Raw genomic sequence first — 23,033 nt, 5'->3', positions numbered from 1 at the left:
ATATTTGGAGTTGAAGAGCGTTTCTCACGAAAAGATGGAAAATCAATCTCTCAGGAAAACTCAGACGAAGAAGATTTGAAATCTCGAGAAAGTTTATAAAGAGTTGGAAAATCTTGAGGAAGTGAGAATCTCGAGAAAATCTTGAGAAAGTTTATAAAGACTTAGAAAACCATGAAGAAATGAGAATCTCAGGAAAAGTTTGAGAAAGTTTAGAAAGACTTGAAAACCCATGAAGAAATGAGAATCTCAGGAAAATTTTGAGAAAGTTTAGAAAGACTTAGAAAACCATGAAGAAATGAGAATCTCAGAAAAGTTTAGAAAGACTTGGAGAACCATGAAGAAATGAGAAACTCAGGAAAACTGAAGGAATTCTTGAGAAAAGATGAACATTTGAAAAGAAAAGCACTTGTTGGGAAAACGCAGACTTTGAGAATATTCTTAAGAAAAGGATAGAAAATTTATAGGAAAAATTCATTGGAGAAGGAAATTTAGAACTTAGGAAATTGAAATCCTGAGAACCTTGTCTTTGAAATGTCTGAAAATCAACTTTGATTCTTGAGAAAGATGAGAAATTCCTTTTGAAAAGAATCTTAAGAAAATAACATCTCTAAGGAAAATCACAGGAAAACTTTGATTTGGAAAACCCAACTCCGAATATCATCATAGTTTCTTGAGAAATCGATTCCATGAAGTGAAAATCTTTTGAGAAAATCATGAGAGAAACGAATGATGCAGATGATTTGAATGAATGAATGCACTTTGAAAAACTTTTTAAAAAATTTGTTTGAAAAATGTGGATTAAGCCAAAGTAAATCCTTCACATATTCTGACTGTGGCCATGAATATATTCAGGGTTTATTTGAGTTAATTCACAATATTTTGAAAACATTGGAAATATGAGGTGCATTTTCAAGATAGCCTAAGAGTGTAGGCTCAATGTGACTGGTAGAGAGATGATGAATCTGGGTCTCGTCCATATTCCGACTAGGGCCGTAAATATGGACTCCACCGAGTTCATCAACTCTCTAAGAGTTGGTGCACGTGCCATTCGTGTTCATCCACGGTGAATTTTGAAAGATTGAGATGTATGCATCATATAATCACGATATTGCTGAAATCAAACTATATGAGATGCGGCCTAATCTAAGCAGTAAAAGTAAATCTTATTCCAAGGTTTACATTGGATTGTTACATTGCATATCATAAAGTAAAAAAAAAATGAAATGGAGCCAAGGAATCAGCATCTTCTATATTTTCCTGCAAAATGAGAGTTAGTACAAGATAACCAAGGAAATGAACATATATATAATATATACAAAGAAGAGAAACATGTAGATATAGAAATACTTGAATTTATGATAAATAATATATGATAATGAAGATATATTTACAAAAAAAAGTAAAAGAAAAGAAAAATATATGTGATAACAAATGCACATGAAGGGATATATATATATATATATAAGTATATATACATGTATATATATAGACATATATATATACATATATACGCATACATATAGGTAGATATACAATAGATATACATATACATAGATATACATATACATAGATATATATATACATATAATGAGAAAATATACATGTTTAATGGAAATTCCATATAATGGGAAAAACCAGAAAATACAGGTATATACAGTTTCTGTAGGGGATTTTACACAGCCATATTTCCCAAATTACAACATATTTCTCAACAAATTCGGGTATGGAGCTTCCCTATATATCACCAATGAAGCGCGCAAAAGATGGCATAGAGATCATGAACGGATATGGATATATCCGTTCATGAAGGTGGCTGTTTATCAAGACTGGGTACCTGCAGCAGAAAAGAGAATGGCTTCAACAAGTATAGCCCATTACTTTCATGAACCAGTATCGATTCTAAAATCGATCTTCCGGATCGGATACTTGACCCGGATAAACAATGAATCTTGTGCCTTTCAACATATTTGAGGCTATACAATATATTCCTCAACAACCCCACTATGACACATTGGCTAGATTAGATGATTATGATGAACAAAATTTGTAAAAAAAAAAAAACAGAAAACAGGAATCCTTTGTAAAACCAAAAACATTATGATGAATCAAAATGGAAATCAAACAACATGATTCTAAAGCTGAACAAGACTAAAATAGGAATGATTGTAATGAAAGCACGTATGGTAATAATATAAGTATGTCCAATCTAAATGCTATATATGATGTAGCAAAACCAGAGATAGAAGCAAAACTATATTAAAAAAAAAATACTAATTAAGTGCTAGTAATATGAAAGAAACCTAAATGACTAATTAAAATTGAAAACTAATTCTAATTACTTCTACTTACTAACTGACTATTTACAAAGCAATTAACTATGTAATTCTATTTCTTAACTAACAATTAATCTACTTGACTAACTAATATCTGGCAATTAATTATCTAACTACTTAACTAATAGTACTACTTAAGAAAACATGTGAAAGCAAAACAAAAGTGACTGAATGAGAAAGAAAAAAAAAACAGAAAATGAATTACATAGAATGTACTAAATGCAAAACAGAAAATTGGATGATAAAACGAAAATAGGAGATGCAATTAATTGAAAACAAGAATTCATTAAAACAGGAAATGCACGAAAGCATGCTGAAATGAAATAAACTTCAAGCAATTAACCGACTGAACGTTATAAACAAAAACAGGGAAAATGATAGAACAAGACAATAAAAAAAAAAACAGGAATCGACAAACTCAAAACGAAATTGCAGGAAAGAAAACAATGAAACAAACAGGAAGTTGAAGAAACATTAAATCAGAACCTAATGAAAAAAAAATAGGAAGTTGAAGAAATGCAATGCTGTAAAACAAACAAAAGAAACATTAATGATATCAGAAATTGCAAAGTTAGAAATTCAGAACAACAAAACAGGGAAATGAAGAACTATACAGGAAATGAAAGAAATTGAAAACAAGTAAATCAGAAAAAAAAACAGACCTTAATGAAAAACGAAACTTAATTGCTAACAGGAAATTGCAGACCAATCAGATGTAATGAACGACTATCAAGCAAACAATCTAAATCAACAACTAAATCAAAGAAATAGCAGAAAATCATGACAGAATCGGTTGGAAAGATAAAGAAGAATAAGAAGATTGAAGAAGAAAAGAGGAAGAAGATGATGCAGAACTTACAATGTGGCTGGAGTACTGCAGAAGGGAAATGAAGATCGATTTTGGCTGCTGGACTGAAGGAAGATGGGAGGCAGTTGGATCCTCTACACCAGCAAGGAAGGGACGGTTTCCTGCGGCTGAGCTGAAGAGGATGGGAAGCCTCCTTCACGCTGGATGGCGTTTTCCTGTAGCTGGTAGGCTCTGAAGAAAAGACAGCCTCTGCGGCTGGGCCTCTGTTGGTAAGATGAAGAAAAGGGGAAAGAAGCCCTGCTGAATCTCCGGCACCCAATGGGACGTCCCACAGCCCCCCTCCCATACAGTTGAAGGGCTTGATGCCTCTCACGCTGGATGGAGAAAACCCTGGGCGAGTTTGGATTCTGCAGGAAGGGTCTTTCCTCTGTCTTTTGCTCCCTACTCAATCAAACTCCTCTGGTTTTATAGAGGCTGAAAGGAGGATAGCCTCCTTCCCTCTAGAAGAGCTCTGCAATAAGTACCAAAAGGGGAAAATCAATCGGCCAACGGATCCCCCTTTGGTTGTAGGAAAAAAAATTGTCTCTCTTACTGGTGAATCCCCTACGATAAGAACCAAACCCCCCTTTTTCTTGTATTGGCTTCTGAGTGTTCTCCTGAAGGATGGTTGCAGCCCTCCAAGAGGAAGTCGAAATCTCAAAAATTTGATCTCCCAAAACCGCCTCCCCCTCTTCTGCGATCAATAGGGTCTCCTTTTAAAAGTTTTCATTAGGTTTCCCAAAAAAATCGCAGATTTTGGGGCGTTACCCCAGGTTTTGAAATCGTTTGAAATGAATTCAAACTTTTGAAAATTTTGAAAATGTCGCTCTTTGAGAGGGGGGCGGCTCTTAGCCATTTAAAAAAATTTGGTTTATTTTACCTAAGGTTTAAGTAAAGTAAACAGTCTTTTTAGGAAGGTTCAGCTGTGGCACCTTTTAGGGCTGTTTAAGAAAATGGGTGAAGGGAAATAAAATAAAATAAAACGATAAAATAAATAATAAAAAAATGGGTATTTCAGGGTGATGCCACCTCATCCTGATTTGAAACTCTTTTGAGAATAAAATCTTTAGTGAGGCGCCACCTATGCGTGGGCCCACTAATTTTTTTTTGTTTAAAATTAAAAAATAAAATAAAATAAAAAGTTTTATAAATCGGTGTCACTTCCGGATGGGCACTGTTTTGAAAATAAGAGAAAATTTTGAGAATTTGAGTGTGACACCATCTCAGGGTGGGTCCCACGTCACTTATTTAAAATAAAAGCCAAGTGAGATGTTTTGGAATTTTCACAATAGTAGGCTAGTTTTGAAAAACACGAAGCAACATTTGGCTTGATTTTAAAACTTGGAAAAAAATGGTTTTTCAGGGCAAAATTTAGAAAGATGCGGAGAAATTCGGAGCCTTTTGTAAAAGTTTGAAATAAGGTCTTATGAATTTTGAAATTGAGTCCCCCTCTTTTCAACTGACGAAATTTTAAAAATCAATGTCAAAGACTATCGAGATCGTTTTCTTGAGAAAACTTTTGTAACTCGGGGTCCTGGGGGTAAAATGGGAAGAATTGATAATTTTGAAGGCCCAGGGTTTTGAAAATCAATTTTGAAAAGTTTAAAAATCAAATCTGGATTGGCAATTTTGAAAATCAGGAGTTCTGGATCTCAAAATGACATGCTGTGCAGTGGAATGATGCAATGCTATGCAAAGACATGTTCTATGAAATATCACTCTAAGCTCAGACTTGGAAATTCTAGCTTTTTGTCCAGAAAAGGATTTTGAAGATTTACAGTTTGAAGATGTCTCTGAACCTAAATATAGAAATTTTGAGGCTCAAGAATGAAATTTTAGATTTTCTGCAAGGTTCAATCTTGGAAAATGACCATTTTTCCCTTCATTGCTTCTGGAGAACCGAAATGTGATGATTGGTGGAAATGTCAAGAAGGTGAGTGAAAATTTGGGGTGTTTACAGATGCCCCTCTTTGCTACTGAGCCGGCTCATGGCCGATCTTAGTGGCAAAGAAAAACACTCCAAATTTGGGCTATATATAAAAAAAATGCCCCGATTAGAAGGATCTGGCTGGGTATGAGGAAATTAGCCCGAGGAAGATGGTAGATATGAAATGGAGAATGGAGAGAAAAGATTCACTCTGTGAGAGTGAAATTCAGGTTTTATGCCCTTAACCTGGATGGGACAGAAAATGCTTCGTATGGAACGAAGCTCAGGTTTGACCCTTAACCTGATTGGGGAATGGAATATCTCATCGAAATGAGACTCAGGTTTGTACCCTTAACCTGATCGGGCGGAAAATGAAATACCTCTTTGATTGAGGCTCAGGTTTATACCCTTATCCTGATCGGGCGGAAACTGGAATATTTGGAAGGTGAATAAGACAACTTTTCTTGAAGAGGAACAAGGCGACGAAAATGGAATTGTAAGAGGCAATTTTGGAAAATGATCAAGACGATCTGGTGAATTTTTCATCATTGTGAATTATGAATAAGGTAAGGAGTAAGACGACTCTTTCAACAATGCGAAAGATGGATATGGCAATCTTTTGACGAGAATAAGGTAACTCTTTCGGCAACGCGAAAGACAGACAAGGCAAACTTTTTCAGAGAAGAGTAAGGCAACTCTTTTGACAATGCAAAAGATGAATAAGGCAATTTTTTCAACAAAGAATAAGTCAACTCTTTCGGCAATGCGAAAGATGAACGCAGGCGATCCAAAGGAGTAAGGCGATTCTTTCGACAATGCGAAAGATGATAAAAGCAATCCGAAGGAATAAGGCAATTCTTTCGACAATGCGAAAGATGACAAAGGTGATCCAAAGAAGAAAGGCGATTCTTTCGACACCGCGAAAGATGACAGAGGCAATCCAAAGGAGAAAGGCGATTCTTTCGACACTGCGAAAGATCACAAAGGTAATCCAAAGGAACAAGGCAAGTCTTTCGACAATGCGAAAGATGATAAAAGCAATCCAAAGAAATAAGGCAATTCTTTCGACAATGCGAAAGATGACAAAGGCGATCCAAAGGAACAAGGCAATTCTTTCGACAACACGAAAGATGACAAAGGCGATCCAAAGGAATAAGGTGATTCTTTCGACAACGCGAAAGATGATAAAGGTTATCCTTTCGAAGAGAAGGCTAATCTTTCGACAACGCAAAAGATGATAAAGGCCATCCTTTAGGAGAGAAGGCTAATCTTTCAACAACGTGAAAGATGATAAAGGCCATCCTTTAGGAGAGAAGGCTAATCTTTCAACAACGTGAAAGATGATAAAGGCGATCCTTTCGGAGATAAGGCTAATCTTTCAAAAATGTGAAAGATGATAAAGGAAAATCTCTCGAAGGGGTCAAGATACATCAATATGGACATCAAGTTCTCACTTAACGTCAGGATAGCTAGAAAATATTGTCAACATGTTGAAAATTTGTTGTTGATTCAAAGTAATTGAAAATGATGCTTATTGTTGTGAAAATATTCCTTCTTTTCTACCTGAAGTATTACTTCCAAACAGGGTTGACTTAATAGAATCAAGATTTGGAATCCAAATTGCTTGCAATTGACCTTCTTCAAAGAAGTTATCAATTTCCTTGATATCAACAGGAAAGAGAATTTGATATCATGAAAGCAATCTATGAAAGGATATTGATAATAGAATTTCGCAAATTTAAAGAAGATTTTTGATAAATGTGGCAATTTGATATCCTGGGAGCTTCTCTCATGATAATCTTCCTGCGTTCTTTTGGCTTTTGGTTGCATTCTCTGTAAACACCCCAAATTTTCCTCCTCATTCAGTATTCATCCATTTCATGTGTCATTTCTTATCATTGCGTGAATTCCGCATATCATTGCATTGCATAGCATAGCACTGCGTGTCATTACATCTCATCTTAGAGATCCAACACTCCTGTTTTCAAAATATTTAATCCAGATTCGGGTTTTAAAACTTTTCTTCCAAAATCAATTTTAAAACCTGTGTTTTTAATCAACATTATGTCATTTGCCAACCCCCAGGACCTTATATTTTGAAGTATTTTCTTAGAAAACAATCTGGATTCATTTCAAACTCAATTTCAATTGATTTAAATTCTCAGATGAGACCCATTTAGGTGGTGTCGCTTCTAGATTCCTTCATTTATCAAAAATCTCAAAAATTTTAGAGTCGTAATTGGATCAGGACTCTTTTTCCAGAGTCCTAGTCGGATCAAAACTCTACTTTTCACTACCTTTTTACCTGTTTTCGGAGAAAACCTTTTAAAATCTTCTGTTTTGGCCAAAATCTTAGAGTCCTAGTTGGATCAGGACTCTTCTTCAAGAGTCCAGTCGGATCAGGACTCTTCTTCAGAGTTTTAATCGGATTATAACTCTAATCTTTCACATCCATTTTCAATCAAATCTTTCAAAATCTTTTAAAATGAGTCAAAAACTCAGAGTTTTAGTCAAAACAGGACTTTGTTCAGAAAGTCCTAGTTGGATCAGGACTCCGATCCTGATTTCAAATTTTGAAAGAATCTTTCAAAAATCTTTTCATCTATCAAAACTGTTGCACTTTTATCAAAGAATTTTAAAATTCTGAGGTTTTATCTCAGAGTCCTGATCAAATCAGGACTCTACCCCAGAGTCCTGATCGAAGTAGGACTCTATCCAAAATTGATTTTTTCACTTCATTTTCACTGGTTTTCAAAAGCTTTGCTTAAATTTCATCACTTACTTATCAGAAAATCCAAAAATATAAGAGTCCTAGTTCAATCAGGACTCTGTTCTCAGAGTCTCAGTTGAATCAGAACTCTGGTTTATTCTAATATTTGTTATTATTCTAACTGTTTTCACAAGTTCTTTCAATTGTTTTTCAGAAAATACCAAAAAAAAAATCTAGAGTTTTAGTCCGATCAGGACTCTGTCCCAGAGTCCCAGTCCAGTCATGAGTCTGTTTTGAAGTCTGTTTTTATCCCATTTTCATTTGTTTCCATTCATTTTCAAAAAAAAAAAATTAGGTCATTTTGCAGAGTCCAGTTAGTTCAGGACTCTATGTCAGAGTTCTGATCGAGTTAGGAGTCTAACCCTGGCTGTATTTTCTGACTTGTTTCACCATTTTCTGATAAAATCTTTCAAAAACCTTTCATTTGGCTTTTTAAAATCTAAAATCTCATAATCATAAGAGTTCAGGACTCTAACCCAGAGTTCCAGTTCGCCTGAGACTCTGTTTTCAAAAATCTTGAATTTCAATTATTGATTTTAACCCCTTTTCAAAGTTGTTTTAGTGTTTATTTCCAAATTTGTAAAAATTGATGTGGGCCCACTCAGTTGGAACCATATCCAGAGGGGTTTTGACCCAGTTAGAACCCTATGTCATTTCAAAACTTTTAATTTCAAGCTTACTTTTGAAAATCTTTTGAAAACTCCTTCAATTTCAAGTTTTAAAATCACTTTTTGAAAAACTCAAGTAGGGACCACTCGGGGTGGCGCCATATTCGAGTAAGTCAGGGCTAGACTAGGGTTAGTCAGTGTCTTGGTTAGTGTCAGAGGTTTAGAAGAGTCAAAACCATTTTGAAAACTCATTTTTAAAATTAGTTTTTAAAACTAGTGTTTTTAAATGTTTTTAAAGGTGTTTTAAAAACCCAAATGTGAAGGATGCCAAGTGGCATCACATTTGGGGGATTTCTAGGATAGACTAGGGGTTAATTAAGCATTAGTTCAGATAATTTAGGCTAGGGGTAGGATAATAACTACACCCCAAAATCGCCCCCCCCCCCTTAGAGAGTCCAATTTTTTTAAAAAACTTGATTTTTAAACCTAATTTCTTTTTATAAATAGAAAGAGAGAGGGGGATGATTTTCACTATTCACCTTTGAGGTTTCTTGGAGCTTCTCTCTCCTCTCCAGCCCTTCCTTCATTGCTGCAACTCCAAGGTATGAACTTCTTCATTTTTATTTATTTTATTTAATGTTTTTAATGCTTTAAACCTAGATTTAGCCTTGGATGCTCCTCCTTATGAAGATTCAACCATGATCCAACCTCAAGAACCATCAAGAATGGTCCAAGAAGATGATCTAACCCTGTTTTGTGTGATTTACAGGGATTTTTATCCATTAAAAGTGATTTAAGTATGATTCTTTGCATTATTAACCAATAAAATACATGATTTACCCTTTTAATGGGTCAAATCCATGTGTTTAAGGGTGAAATCAAATTCCAGCCATTGATTCCTTGATTTTATTTTATTTATTTGTTTATTCATGTTTATTTTATGTTTTCCCAGCATAGAAATAATTTTTATTTACTGTTTTATGGTTTGTTTTATTGTTTTTCATTAGTTAATGCATGTTTTCTCAAGTTTATTAGATTTCTGTGTGTGTTTTAGTTTAGAACAGTATAAAGCATGCTGTTTCGGATTGAAATAATCGTTGTTTATTTCTGGATTTTTTATATGTGATGCATGCATGTCTAAAGAAACTACTGTAAAAAAATCAGAGGTTTTAGACCTCGAGAACTCTGTCATAAAAATCAGGCATCAAATCGGGTTTTTAAATCTTTAAAATCGAAGTTGAAATCAAGAAGGTAACTTGCTGAGATAATATTTTTCTCATCTTATATCCGATTTTAGATATGTAAAATGACATGGATTCATACTGATTAGATCTAGCTACTGTGAAATTTTCAGAATTTTTGATTGCTGTTTAGTGTTTTTCCTCTGTCAGAGATTTTGATTTTCAATTTAAAACTCGTTAGGGTTTACCAAAACCCTAATCAGACTTGTGTTATTCATAAATCCCAAACCACAGATCCGATTCATGATCTTTAAAAAGTGAGTATTATTATTTTTCTGTCTACTGTTTACTGCTAAAATATAAGATATTTTAGATCAGTATTTCTATTTATACTAAAATTATCAATTGAAAGTATCTGTTTTAACCCCTGTTAGATTTGTTAGATTTTAGTTCAGATTGCCAGAAGGGTTTCTCCCTAACCAGAGATGCTTTTTCCGATATGTAAATTGGAAAATCTTTTTTTTTCTTCCTAATTTGTCTCTATAAAATTTCATAGATTTTCATAGAAGATTGACCCCTGATTCATGTCTAACGCTGAAACTGGTTGGTGAACTAGGTCAAAAATAGTATATTTTTAGGGTTTGATGCAATATTCGGGTTAATTTAATGTCAAAAAAATATTTTTATAATTCTAATTCAAAATTAGGGTTATAATAGGGGTAGGTACCAAATTTGATGAATTTTAGAATCTGATTGATGGCTGAATTAAGCAAATTGCAAAATCGGGTTCCTGAAAGATCCAAAAACAATGCCAAAATCACAGTTTTTGTGATATTCTTGGATTTTCGTGCATAAGCATATATTTTTAGGGTTTAATCATGTTCATAATCATATTAGGATGCTTTAGGTTAAATTTGATGTTCATTTGATTTCATTTAGTGCATAAAACCTAAGTTTTACCAAAATATTTTCTAAAAACCCTGATTTCAAGGCCATAGTCTTGCTATCAGGGGCAATTGGGTCATTTGACCTCAATTTCGAAATCCCTAACCTTAGTTTTCATGTGTTTAAGTATGTCATATCATATTTAGCCTAGTTTATTTGCATTTGAATTTCAAAACTTCCATTTTACCAAATATCTTTCTGAAAACCCTAATTTCAAGGCCATAGTCTTGTTATTAGGGGTATTTTGGTCATTTTGACCCCAATTTCAAAATTTCATATCTTATCTTCCTTATTTATTCAATTTTATTTCATATTTTATCAAGTTTATATCAGGGAATCATGGCAAAAAGGCTTATATCTAGCAAAATCCAGTAATTTCTAGATATTACTGGATAAACCTAGAAAAGCCAACATATCATCATTAACAAAGTTTTCTAGTTTTGCAGGTACATTGAAGACTTTATTTTTCATGTATTTAAATTTCAATAGTGATGTAAACTAAATTAAACTTTGGAATAAGAATTTACATTTCCTGCTTAGCTTAGGCAGCATTGCATATAGTTTATTTTTTTTAAATAATGTTAATGTGTGATGTATGATGATTCATGCATATTCAAACTCACTATGGTCTACACGAATGGCACATACACTAGCTTTTATGAAGTTTATAAACTTGGTGGAATTTGTATTTATGGCCATAGTCAGAATACGAATGATACCTAGATTTATGATCTTCACATTAGCCACATTCAACCTACACTCTTAGGCTAACTTCAAAATGCACTGCATTTTTTAAAAATACAAAGAGTTTTTCTCAATTTCTCAAAATTATATTCATTCATTTCATGTATTTTCTAATTCCAATTCAAATTCCAAGTCAAAGAAATCAAATTCTTCAAATTTTCCTAAGTATTATTTAAAATCGATTTTCTCAAAATATGGATTTGCCAATGATATTTCAAGTATTTCCCAAGTTCCAAATTCGATTTTCTAAGATAGATTTTCAATTTCAAAGTTTGAATTCAAAGAAATCGAGTTTTTTAAAGTTATTTCACATTTCTCAAAATCGATTTTCACAAAATCCTTATATTTCTTCAGAAATCGATTTTCACTTTCTCAGATACAATATCTCAACCATGATTCACGATTTTCCAAGTATTATCTTTTCCAAGAATCTTCCAATCTTTGAAGCAAACATCATGTTTTCAAATGTGCATTTTTAGAAATTCATAGCACATGCCTGATTTTTTGTGCATTTAGGAATTAGAATATGGTTTAGACAAGTTGAACAAAGCAAAGCATTTGATTGATCCTTGGTTCAATTACCCCTGGTAAAGGCGCCAGGAACGGTTGAATCTCGTACCGACAGCGAGTCCCATTCTTCGGAATAATCCCGCATTTTAAGAAGGAAGGCGAGTTATTTTCAAAATCTTTTTCAAATGTCAGTTTGATTTGCAAAAGTAAAATTTTGCAATGATAACATTCTCCTTCATTTTGGAGATGTCTTTGACTTTTCTTTCTTTTTCCTCTCTTTCTCTCTTTTTTGGAAGGGTACGTTACAAACTCCTTCAACTTGGAGATGTTTCGATCCTTCTTTGACGATATTGGCTCATGGGTTAGAGATCTTTGGATGATGGCGGAAATTAAATATCTTTTGGGGATTGTCGGGAGGTTCATCGCATCTGCCTTCATCTCGACAGTGCTTTGGACTTTCCCTGGAAGGATCCGTCGTAAACTCCGTCATCTTGGAGATGTTTCAAATCTTCTTTGGCCCCGGGGGTCTACTCGCTTAATTCGCCTTCATCTTGATGACAAGTGAGAGATCCCTTTTGCGGATATTTAATTGCGGCTTAGGTGATTTTGAGGATACAGGGCTTGGATGAATTCTCTCTTTTTCTAGCGCTCAGGATATTTTCACTGCCTCATTTTCACAAGAATGGTCTTTAAAAATGTGCCATTGACTGCGATCAATATCAATCATCTATGGCTTTGCAAAACATTGAATCTTCTTTTCTGGCCACATCGAGGATTTATCCTTCATCCTTTTGGTTGGCCAATAGAAAGAATTTGGATTTGAATCCTTCTTAACAAAAGCTTTGCCCTTTTAGAAGTAGTACTGAAGGTAAACTGAGGTAAAATTTTGTGCAATAAAATTCTGAAATCAACAAGTAATTGATTGACAAATTGACAAAGTGTTCTTAAAATCCTTAGTAAAAGAGATCACTTGACATCCGAATTGACACATCCCTGAGAGGGTACTCAATTTTGAAGGTAAATCCAATACGAAGTTGGAATTTTGAAGGTAAGTCTAACTCAAAAGCTGGTTTTGAAATACCATTAGGACTCAGGTTTTACAGGGAAAACTGGAAGATTCGAGTCAAAACTCGAGCCTTCGAAGGAAAGCTAGGAAGTTTGGTTTCTAAGGAGATAAAGTTTGGGTTGAAACCCAAATCTTAAAGGGAAAAACTAGGTCAATTCATATTTTTGAGTCGAAACTCAAATATTCAGAGGAAATTTTGAAAGTTCGAGTCGGGGCTCGAATCTCAAAGGAAAACTGGGAAGTTCAGATTTTGAAGGAAAGAAAACTTGAGTTAAAACTCAAATCTTTGAAAGAAAGCAGGAAAGTTCGAGTCAGGGCTCAAATCTCAAAAGGAAAATCTTTAATCAAAAGATTGAATTTTTTGAAAATCGATAGTGCGAGAGCTAGGATTGAAAGTTTTGAGAATGGCAAGTTCGAGGACTGGATTATTTGACTTGCAATGAAAAAAACCATCATATTTAGATGTATGTGGTCTGATTTTCAGGATTAACCCCTTATCCTGAACGGGGATATGAATAGAAATTGGAAAATCATGGAAAATGATTCAGGTTTATCCCTTAACCTGAAAGGGAAGAAAATGGATGCAGAATTGATGCAAAATGAAATGCAAATGCATGCAAAATTAATGCAAGTGGGTGTATATACATGCAAAATGAGAGATTGGTTTATCCTGCCTGCATACAAAATGTTTTGAGATAAAGATAGATTTTTCAAAAAAATGCCCCAGTGTAACTAGGGAGGAAAATTTTGAATAAAAGAAGGTTAATCGAGGAATAAGGTGACAGGCTTCTTGATTGAGAGACATCCTCAAGACCGTTCCTTATAAGAGACATATTTGTGAAAAGGAAAGAGACACAAATAAAATGGTGTCAAACTATTGGCAAATTTGATGCTTAAAAATCGAGGAAAGGAAACAAAATTATATTATCCCTTTAAAATGATAAAAGCAAAATGAGAAGTGAGAAAATGTTTGCACATGGGATCTTTAAAGTAAAAGGAGAATGTTATTTTGAAAGTGAGAAATCATTTTGTGAAGAAAATCAACTGCAAGGTTGATTTTGAAGAATGATCAGCGTGAGAACTGATCTTTGAAAGGGAAATCAACACGAGGGTTGATTTTGAAGAGAGATCATCATGAGGGTTGATTTTGAAGAGAGATCATCATGAGGGTTGATTTTGAAAATGAATTGGTTTAACACTAATTTTGGAAAATAAAATCAACACAAGGGTTGATTTTAAAGATAATGGTTCGAAACCAATTTAAGAAAAGAAGATCACCACAATGGTTGATTTTTGAAAAAGATTGGAATGAAACATTAAACTTTTGGGTGATCATAACGAAGATGTTTATAGAAAATTTTCAAGAATTTCATGATTTTTGAAAAACCCTCATAGGTAATTTCATTTCTCTCATGAATGATGTTGGGATTGCCCCTCGTCTTGAAAAGAATAGGCAAAGAAGATTCTTTAAAATGAAAACAGGTAACCTAATGGGGCAAAAGAAAGAAGTATTCGATGAAGAAAATTGACATTTTATTGATAAGCAGAACTGATAACAAAAAGACTGCCTATTTATAAGCATTCGACCAAAAGGTTGCAAAAACTGGGCGGACTTGCCCCTACGGGGTGACTGGCAAAACGAAAGGGAGAAAGCAGGGAACTTTGACATCATCAATTTTCTGAATGATCTGGGAAAGGCTTGTTCAAGATTCTTCTTCTTCTTCAGCAAGGAGGCTCTTGTCAATGCAATCCTGAACAATATTTTTGAAAACAAAACAATGATCAATGTCATGCCCCAGTGCCCGATGGAATTTGTAAAACTGATTCTTGAACCTTCCCATGATGGTGGGAGGAGTTGTGGCCTTTGGGAGCTTCACTAATCCCTTAGTCAGCATGAATTCAAGGGCTTCTTCGAGTGTTTGTTTGAGAGGAGTGAACACTCGATCACTACTCCAACCTTCACGCTTTATCTTTTCCTTTTGTGAAAAGTTGGGCTGAGATAGCTTGTTATTCTGTCTTTCCTCTCGATCCGCATGGTTGCCCTTACTACCTTTGTTATCATTGCGGTTGATGTTGGCGGAGGAGGTGAAATTTGCCTTTTTTCTTTGGATCTAGATTGTTCTTGACGAGGGTGATACCATCGTAGACACCGTTCTCCAACCCCATCTCGAGCCACTCGGCTCGTTCAATAAGCTCTATGAAAGACTTGGAAGGCGAGGTGGAGATAAGACTTCTCAAAGGTTGTGAGAAGTTGTTCAGGATCAGCGATAAAGCATGCCTCTCTGATATAGGATCCCTCATTTTGTTGCAGGTCTCTCTCCATCTGCGAATGAAGTCCCTTGCCTTTTCATTTTCATTCTGCCTTAGATTGCAGAGATGGCTCAATGTTGGGAGCGCTTCAGTATTGAACAGAAATCGCTCAATGAATAGGTTGACCACCTTATCGAATTCTCGCAGCTCGATTGGATTGATATGCTCGGAGTACCACTTGGTGGCAGTGCCTTCTAAGCTACGAGGAAAACAGAGAAATAGGGCCCTATTGTCCCTCTTGAATTTGGAGCATTCGACGAAGAACATGGCGAGATGGGCTTTGAGATCACCAGAACCATCGAACTTGATGAACTTGCGGGGCAGATTTTCCAATTCTTTGTCTCCTAATCCATCATAAAAATCCTCGCTAGTGAAGACTTTCTTGCCCTTGTTGCGAGCTTGCAGGTCTTTAACAACTTTGGCCATTTCTTTGAATTGTGCTTGAAGCAGTTTTTCTATTGCTTGGCCCTTTGGTTTGCGAGTTGCTCCATGAATGATCTTGCATTCTTCCTCGGTATCATCGGATGATTCTTCTTTGTCCGAAGTATCTTGAACATTCTTCTCAGAGGACTTGGTTGATTTCTTGGCCATACGATCTCTAATTCTCTAACTGAATGGATTTTTGTCTGAGCTGGTGCCAGCCTGCTCACTCATCATCCTCTTCATCATTTTTTGAAACATCGCGTACATCTGAGGATCTATGCCATCGTCCTCTTGCTGCTGTTCTTGACTTCTGACGGGTCGCGGGGAGCCCATCTCTTCTTCTACGGCCGACGAGTACTGAGATGCCATTGTTCTTTTGCCTGATCTTGTTCGAACCGTCAAATGTTGTGGATGCTCTTCTGCATGATAAAGCCTTGATCAGACTCTGAGGAAGTTTTGGATTGGGAGGAAAATGATTATTGACGATATGGTAAACAATTGGAAGAATATCTCATTACTATGGATGGAGTCGCCGCTGAAATCACGACAATTGTGTTGTCATTCTTTGTAAGAGAAATAACAACGGAAAATGTGCCTTGTTATCTAGGTGAGGTCGTCAACCACGAGGAAAAAAGCCATTTTAAAGGAAAGAGATATCTCTTGGAAAATAATCCACAAACGGATTTAGAATAAGGAGAAGGCAAGTGGGTAAACAATTTCCACCGCAATAATCAAGGTATGCGCGAGGACAATAAGGTGAAGAATTTTTGCAAATAGACAAAAGAATTGAAAATCCGATGAGAGAAAACATGTGATTTTGGGAAAATTGCAGGCAAGATAAAAATGCAGCTGGAAATTTGAGATCCAGTAGAACGGAAGAATGGAAAATCACCTGGAGTTTTGAAAGAAATTGGATATTTGAGAAAATCATCCAGGGTTTGAGAAAATAAAGGAAAAGGTGAGAAATATGGAAATTTGAAAAATATTTTTGGGAAAATGTAAGAAAATAGAGGTAACATACGAACAATCACATCCTGCACAAACATTTATGCATATACAACACTCCCTAAAAGGCTGACTCTAGATGCATTATTTTGAAAACAGCTGTAGGATCCTAATCCTAACTCTAGGTTCAGATCATCTTTGTCCAATCCAGTTATGCCGATATACCTGAATCGAAATCCGAGGTACGTGGCATATAATTTCAACTCTGGTTCTAAGGTAAGGTTTTCCAACATCCTTGAGTGCCTACCGATATACTTCGGACTGTGGCCCGCGGTACGTGGTAGGGGGGTGTTAACCCAAATAATTGGCCCAGTTGTGAGGCTCTGTCCTGAACTATGGTTCTGGAAGAGAGCCCAACAACGTGAAGACCGGGTAATGATAGGTAAGGGAGTTTTGAAAAAATGATCATATGCAAGAAATAGAGGGCTCTAAGTCCTAGAGAGATAGACTTTTGAAAACTTTGAAGAAGCATACATTGTTTGCATTCAGATCCTAAATTGAGGAGAGTTGTATTTAGACCTAAGTCTATGTGGGCATGAAAATTTCTCCTCAATCTAGTCCTACCAAACCATGCCTAGGCTACATGCAGTCAATGTCAGTTGGGTCAGAATCTAGGCTCCTAGGCTCACATGATATTGAAAGTAAAAGAGCTGACATTTTGTGAACATAATTTTGATAATTAAACTAAGTCAAGCACAATTTAGGTCAGACAAGGACAGGTCCCATCACGGTCGCCAAACCTGTTATCGTCGCAAAAATTTTGCCCGTCTTCTCTTCCTTGCGGAAGAGAGAGGGAAATGCTTTCGCGATTCAAACTTGACCGGATTTTGGAAATTGTTTTGAAATACTCGCCTCCGTTTTGAAAATTGCGGGAAAATCCACGGGATGGGGCTCGACCTGTCGGTACGAGGTTCAACCGTTCCTGCCGCCTTTAACATGGGTAATCAAACCAAGGACCAAAATTGTGCTTGACTTAGCGAAATTATCGAAGTTATGTTCTATCCTATATACACAGATAATTCAGGCATGTGCTATGAGATTTTGGAAAATGTAAATTGAAAAATATGATGTATGATTAGAAAATATTTGGAGTTGAAGAGCGTTTCTCAAGAAAAGATGGAAAATCAATCTCTCAGGAAAACTCAGACAAAGAAGGTTTGAAATCTCGAGAAAGTTTATAAAGAGTTGGAAAATCTTGAGGAAGTGAGAATCTCGAGAAAATCTTGAGAAAGTTTATAAAGACTTAGAAAACCATGAAGAAATGAGAATCTCAGGAAAAGTTTGAGAAAGTTTAGAAAGACTTGAAAAACCATGAAGAAATGAGAATCTCAGGAAAATTTTGAGAAAGTTTAGAAAGAGTTAGAAAACCATGAAGAAATGAGAATCTCAAAAAAGTTTAGAAAGACTTAAAGAACCATGAAGAAATGAGAATCTCAGGAAAACTGAAGGAATTCTTGAGAAAAGATGAACATTTGAAAAGGAAAGCACTTGTTGGAAAAACGCAGACTTTGAGAATATTCTTAAGAAAAGGATAGAAAATTTATAGGAAAAATTCATTGAAGAAGGAAATTTAGAATTTGGAAATTGAAATCCTGAGAACCTTGTCTTTGAAATGTCTGAAAATCAACTTTGATTCTTGAGAAAGATGAGAAATTCCTTTTGAAAAGAATCTTAAGAAAATCACATCTCTAAGGAAAATCACAGGAAAACTTTGATTTGGAAAACCCAACTCCGAATATCATCATAGTTTCTTGAGAAATCGATTCCATGAAGTGAAAATCTTTTTAGAAAATCATGAGAGAAACGAATGATGCAGATGATTTGAATGAATGAATGCACTTTGAAAAACTTTTTGAAAAATTGTGGATTAAGCCAAAGTAAATCCTTCACATATTCTGACTGTGGCCATGAATATATTAAGAGTTTATTTGAGTTAATTCACAATATTTTGAAAACATTGGAAATATGAGGTGCATTTTCAAGATAGCCTAAGAGTGTAGGCTCAATGTGACTGGTAGAGAGATGATGAATTTGGGTCTCGTCCATATTCCGACTAGGGCCGTAAATATGGACTCCACCGAGTTCATCAACTCTCTAAGAGTTGGTGCACGTGCCATTCGTGTTCATCCACGGTGAATTTTGAAAGATTGAGATGTATGCATCATATAATCACGATATTGCTGAAATCAAACTATATGAGATGCGGCCTAATCTAAGCAATAAAAGTAAATCTTATTCCAAGGTTTACATTGGATTGTTACATTGCATATCATAAAGTAAAAAAAAAATGAAATGGAGCCAAGGAATCAACATCTTCTATATTTTCCTGCAAAATGAGAGTTAGTACAAGATAACCAAGGAAATGAACATATATATAATATATACAAAGAAGAGATACATGTAGATATAGAAATACTTGAATTTATGATAAATAATATATGATAATGAAGATATATTTACAAAAAAAAGTAAAAGAAAAGAGAAATATATGTGATAACAAATGCACATGAAGGGATATATATATATATATAAGTATATATACATGTATATATATAGACATATATATATGCATATATATGCATACATATAGGTAGATATACAATAGATATACATATACATAGATATATATACATATAATGAGAAAATATACATGTTTAATGGAAATTCCATATAATGGGTAAAACCAGAAAATACAGGTATATACAGTTTCTCTAGGGGATTTTACACAGTCATATTTCCCAAATTACAACATATTTCTCAACAAATTCGAATATGGAGCTTCCCTATATATCAACAATGAAGCGTGCAAAAGATGGCATAGAGATCACGAACGGATATGGATATATCCGTTCATGAAGGTGGCTGTTTATCAAGACTGGGTACCTGCAGCAGAAAAGAGAATGGCTTCAACAAGTATAGCCCATTACTTTCATGAACCCGTATCGATTCTAAAATCGATCTTCCGGATCGGATACTTGACCCGGATAAACAATGAATCGTGTGCCTTTCAACATATTTGAGGCTATACAATATATTCCTCAACAACCCCACTATGACACATTGGCTAGATTAGATGATTATGATGAACAAAATTTGTAAAAAAAAAAAACAGAAAACAGGAATCCTTTGTAAAACCAAAAACATTATGATGAATCAAAATGGAAATCAAACAACATGATTCTAAAGCTGAACAAGACTAAAATAGGAATGATTGTAATGAAAGCACGTATGGTAATAATATAAGTATGTCCAATCTAAATGCTATATATGATGTAGCAGAACCAGAGATATTAGCAAAACTATATTAAAAAAAAAATACTAATTAAGTGCTAGTAATATGAAAGAAACCTAAATGACTAATTAAAATTGAAAACTAATTCTAATTACTTCTACTAACTAACTGACTATTTACAAAGCAATTAACTATGTAATTCTATTTCTTAACTAACAATTAATCTACTTGACTAACTAATATCTGGCAATTAATTATCTAACTACTTAACTAATAGTACTATTTAAGAAAACATGTGAAAGCAAAACAAAAGTGACTGAATGAGAAAGAAAAAAAAAATCAGAAAATGAATTACATAGAATGTACTAAATGCAAAACAGAAAATTGGATGATAAAACGAAAACAGGAGATGCAATTAATTGAAAACAAGAATTCAATAAAACAGGAAATGCACGAAAGCATGCTGAAATGAAATAAACTTCAAGCAATTAACCGACTGAACGTTATAAACAAAAATAGGGAAAATGACAGAACAAGACAATAAAAAAAAAACAGGAATTGACAAACTCAAAACGAAATTGCAGGAAAGAAAACAATGAAACAAACAGGAAGTTGAAGAAACATTAAATCAGAACCTAATGAAAAAAAAAACAGGAAGTTGAAGAAATGCAATGCTGTAAAACAAACAAAAGAAACATTAATGATATCAGAAATTGCAAAGTGAGAAATTCAGAACAACAAAACAGGGAAATGAAGAACTATACAGGAAATGAAAGAAATTGAAAACAAGTAAATCAGAAAAAAAAACAGACCTTAATGAAAAACGAAACTTAATTGCTAACAGGAAATTGCAGACCAATCAGATGTAATGAACAACTATCAAGCAAACAATCTAAATCAACAACTAAATCAAAGAAATAGGAGAAAATCATGACAGAATCGGTTGGAAAGATAAAGAAGAATAAGAAGAATGAAGAAGAAAGAGGAAGAAGATGATGCAGAACTTACAATGTGGATGGAGTACTGCAGAAGGGAAATGAAGATCGATTTTGGCTGCTGGACTGAAGGAAGATGGGAGGCAGTTGGATCCTCTACACCAGCAAGGAAGGGACGGTTTCCTGCGGCTGAGCTGAAGAGGATGGGAAGCCTCCTTCACGCTGGATGGCGTTTTCCTGCAGCTAGCAGGCTCTGAAGAAAAGACAGCCTCTGCGGCTGGGCCTCTGCTGGTAAGATGAAGAAAAGGGGAAAGAAGCCCTGCTAAATCTCCGGCACCCAATGGGACGTCCCACAGCCCCCTCCCCCCCTTACAGTTGAAGGGCTTGATGCCTCTCACGCTGGATGGAGAAAACCCTGGGCGAGTTTGGATTCTGCAGGAAGGGTCCTTCCTCTGTCTTTTTCTCCCTACTCAATCGAACTCCTCTGGTTTTATAGCAGCTGAAAGGAGGATAACCTCCTTCCCTCTAGAAGAGCTCTGCAATAAGTACCAAAAGGGGAAAATCAATCGGCCAACGGATCCCCCTTTGGCTGTAGGGAAAAAAAATCGTCTCTCTCACTGGTGAATCCCCTACGATAAGAACCAAACCCCCCTTTTTCTTGTATTGGCTTCTGAGTGTTCTCCTGAAGGACGGTTGCAGCCCTCCAAGAGGAAGTCGAAATCTCAAAAATTTGATCTCCCAAAACCGCCTCCCCCTCTTCTGCGATCAATAGGGTCTCCTTTTAAAAGTTTTCATTAGGTTTCCCAAAAAAATCGCAAATTTTGGGGCGTTACCCCAGGTTTTGAAATCGTTTGAAATGAATTCAAACTTTTGAAAATTTTGAAAATGTCGCTCTTTGAGAGGGGGGGCAGCTCTTAGCCATTTAAAAAAAATTGGTTTATTTTACCTAAGGTTTAAGTAAAGTAAACAGTCTTTTTAGGAAGGTTCGGCTGTGGCACCTTTTAGGGTTGTTTAAGAAAACGGGTGAAGGGAAATAAAATAAAATAAAACGATAAAATAAATAATAAAAAATGGGTATTTCAGGGTGATGCCACCTCATCCTGATTTGAAACTCTTTTGAGAATAAAATCTTTAGTGAGGCGCCACCTATGCGTGGGCCCACTAATTTTTTTTTGTTTAAAATTAAAAAATAATAATAAAAAAAAAGTTTTATAAATCGGTGTCACTTCCGGATGGGCACTGTTTTGAAAATAAGAGAAAATTTTGGGAATTTGAGTGTGACACCACCTCAGGGTGGGTCCCACGTCACTTATTTGAAATAAAAGCCAAGTGAGATGTTTTGGAATTTTCACAATAGTAGGCTAGTTTTGGAAAACACGAAGCAAAATTTGGCTTGATTTCAAAACTTGAAAAAAATGGTTTTTCAGGGCAAAATTTAGAAAGATGCGGAGAAATTCGGAGCCTTTTGTAAAAGTTTGAAATAAGGTCTTATGAATTTTGAAATTGTGTCCCCCTCTTTTCAACTAACGAAATTTTAAAAATCAATGTCAAAGACTATCGAGATCGTTTTCTTGAGAAAACTTTTGTAACTCGGGGTCCTGGGGGTAAAATGGAAAGAATTGGTAATTTTGAAGGCCCATGGTTTTGAAAATCAATTTTGAAAAGTTTAAAAATCAAATCTGGATTGGCAATTTTGAAAATCAGGAGTTCTAGATCTCAAAATGACATGCTGTGCACTGAAATGATGCAATGCTATGCAAAGACATGTTCTATGAAATATCACTCTGAGCTCAGACTTGGAAATTCTAGCTTTTTGTCCAGAAAAGGATTTTGAAGATTTGAAGTTTGAAGATGTCTCTGAACCTAAATATAGAAATTTTGAGGCTCAAGAATGAAATTTTAGATTTTCTGCAAGGTTCAATCTTGGAAAAAAACCATTTTGCCCTTCATTGCTTCTGGAGAACCGAAATGTGATGATTGGTGGAAATGTCAAGAAAGTGAGTGAAAAATTGGGGTGTTTATTGGTTAAGACCTGAATCTCGCTTTGGTGATGCATTTCATTGTCCCATCACGACTTCCTTAGTCGAGGCTTTTGTATGGTCATCCCCTTCAGGTTAAGGGTTAAGCCTGAACCTCGCTCCACAAGGTACTTTCCGTTCAGGTTTGGGTAAAACCTGAGACTCGTTTCAAGGAGGTA

Source organism: Nuphar pumila, chromosome 7 (assembly GCF_984573655.1).
Source record: "Nuphar pumila chromosome 7, dmNupPumi1.hap1.1, whole genome shotgun sequence".
In the NCBI taxonomy this organism is placed as follows: domain Eukaryota; kingdom Viridiplantae; phylum Streptophyta; class Magnoliopsida; order Nymphaeales; family Nymphaeaceae; genus Nuphar; species Nuphar pumila.
This window is presented reverse-complemented; position numbering follows the sequence as displayed.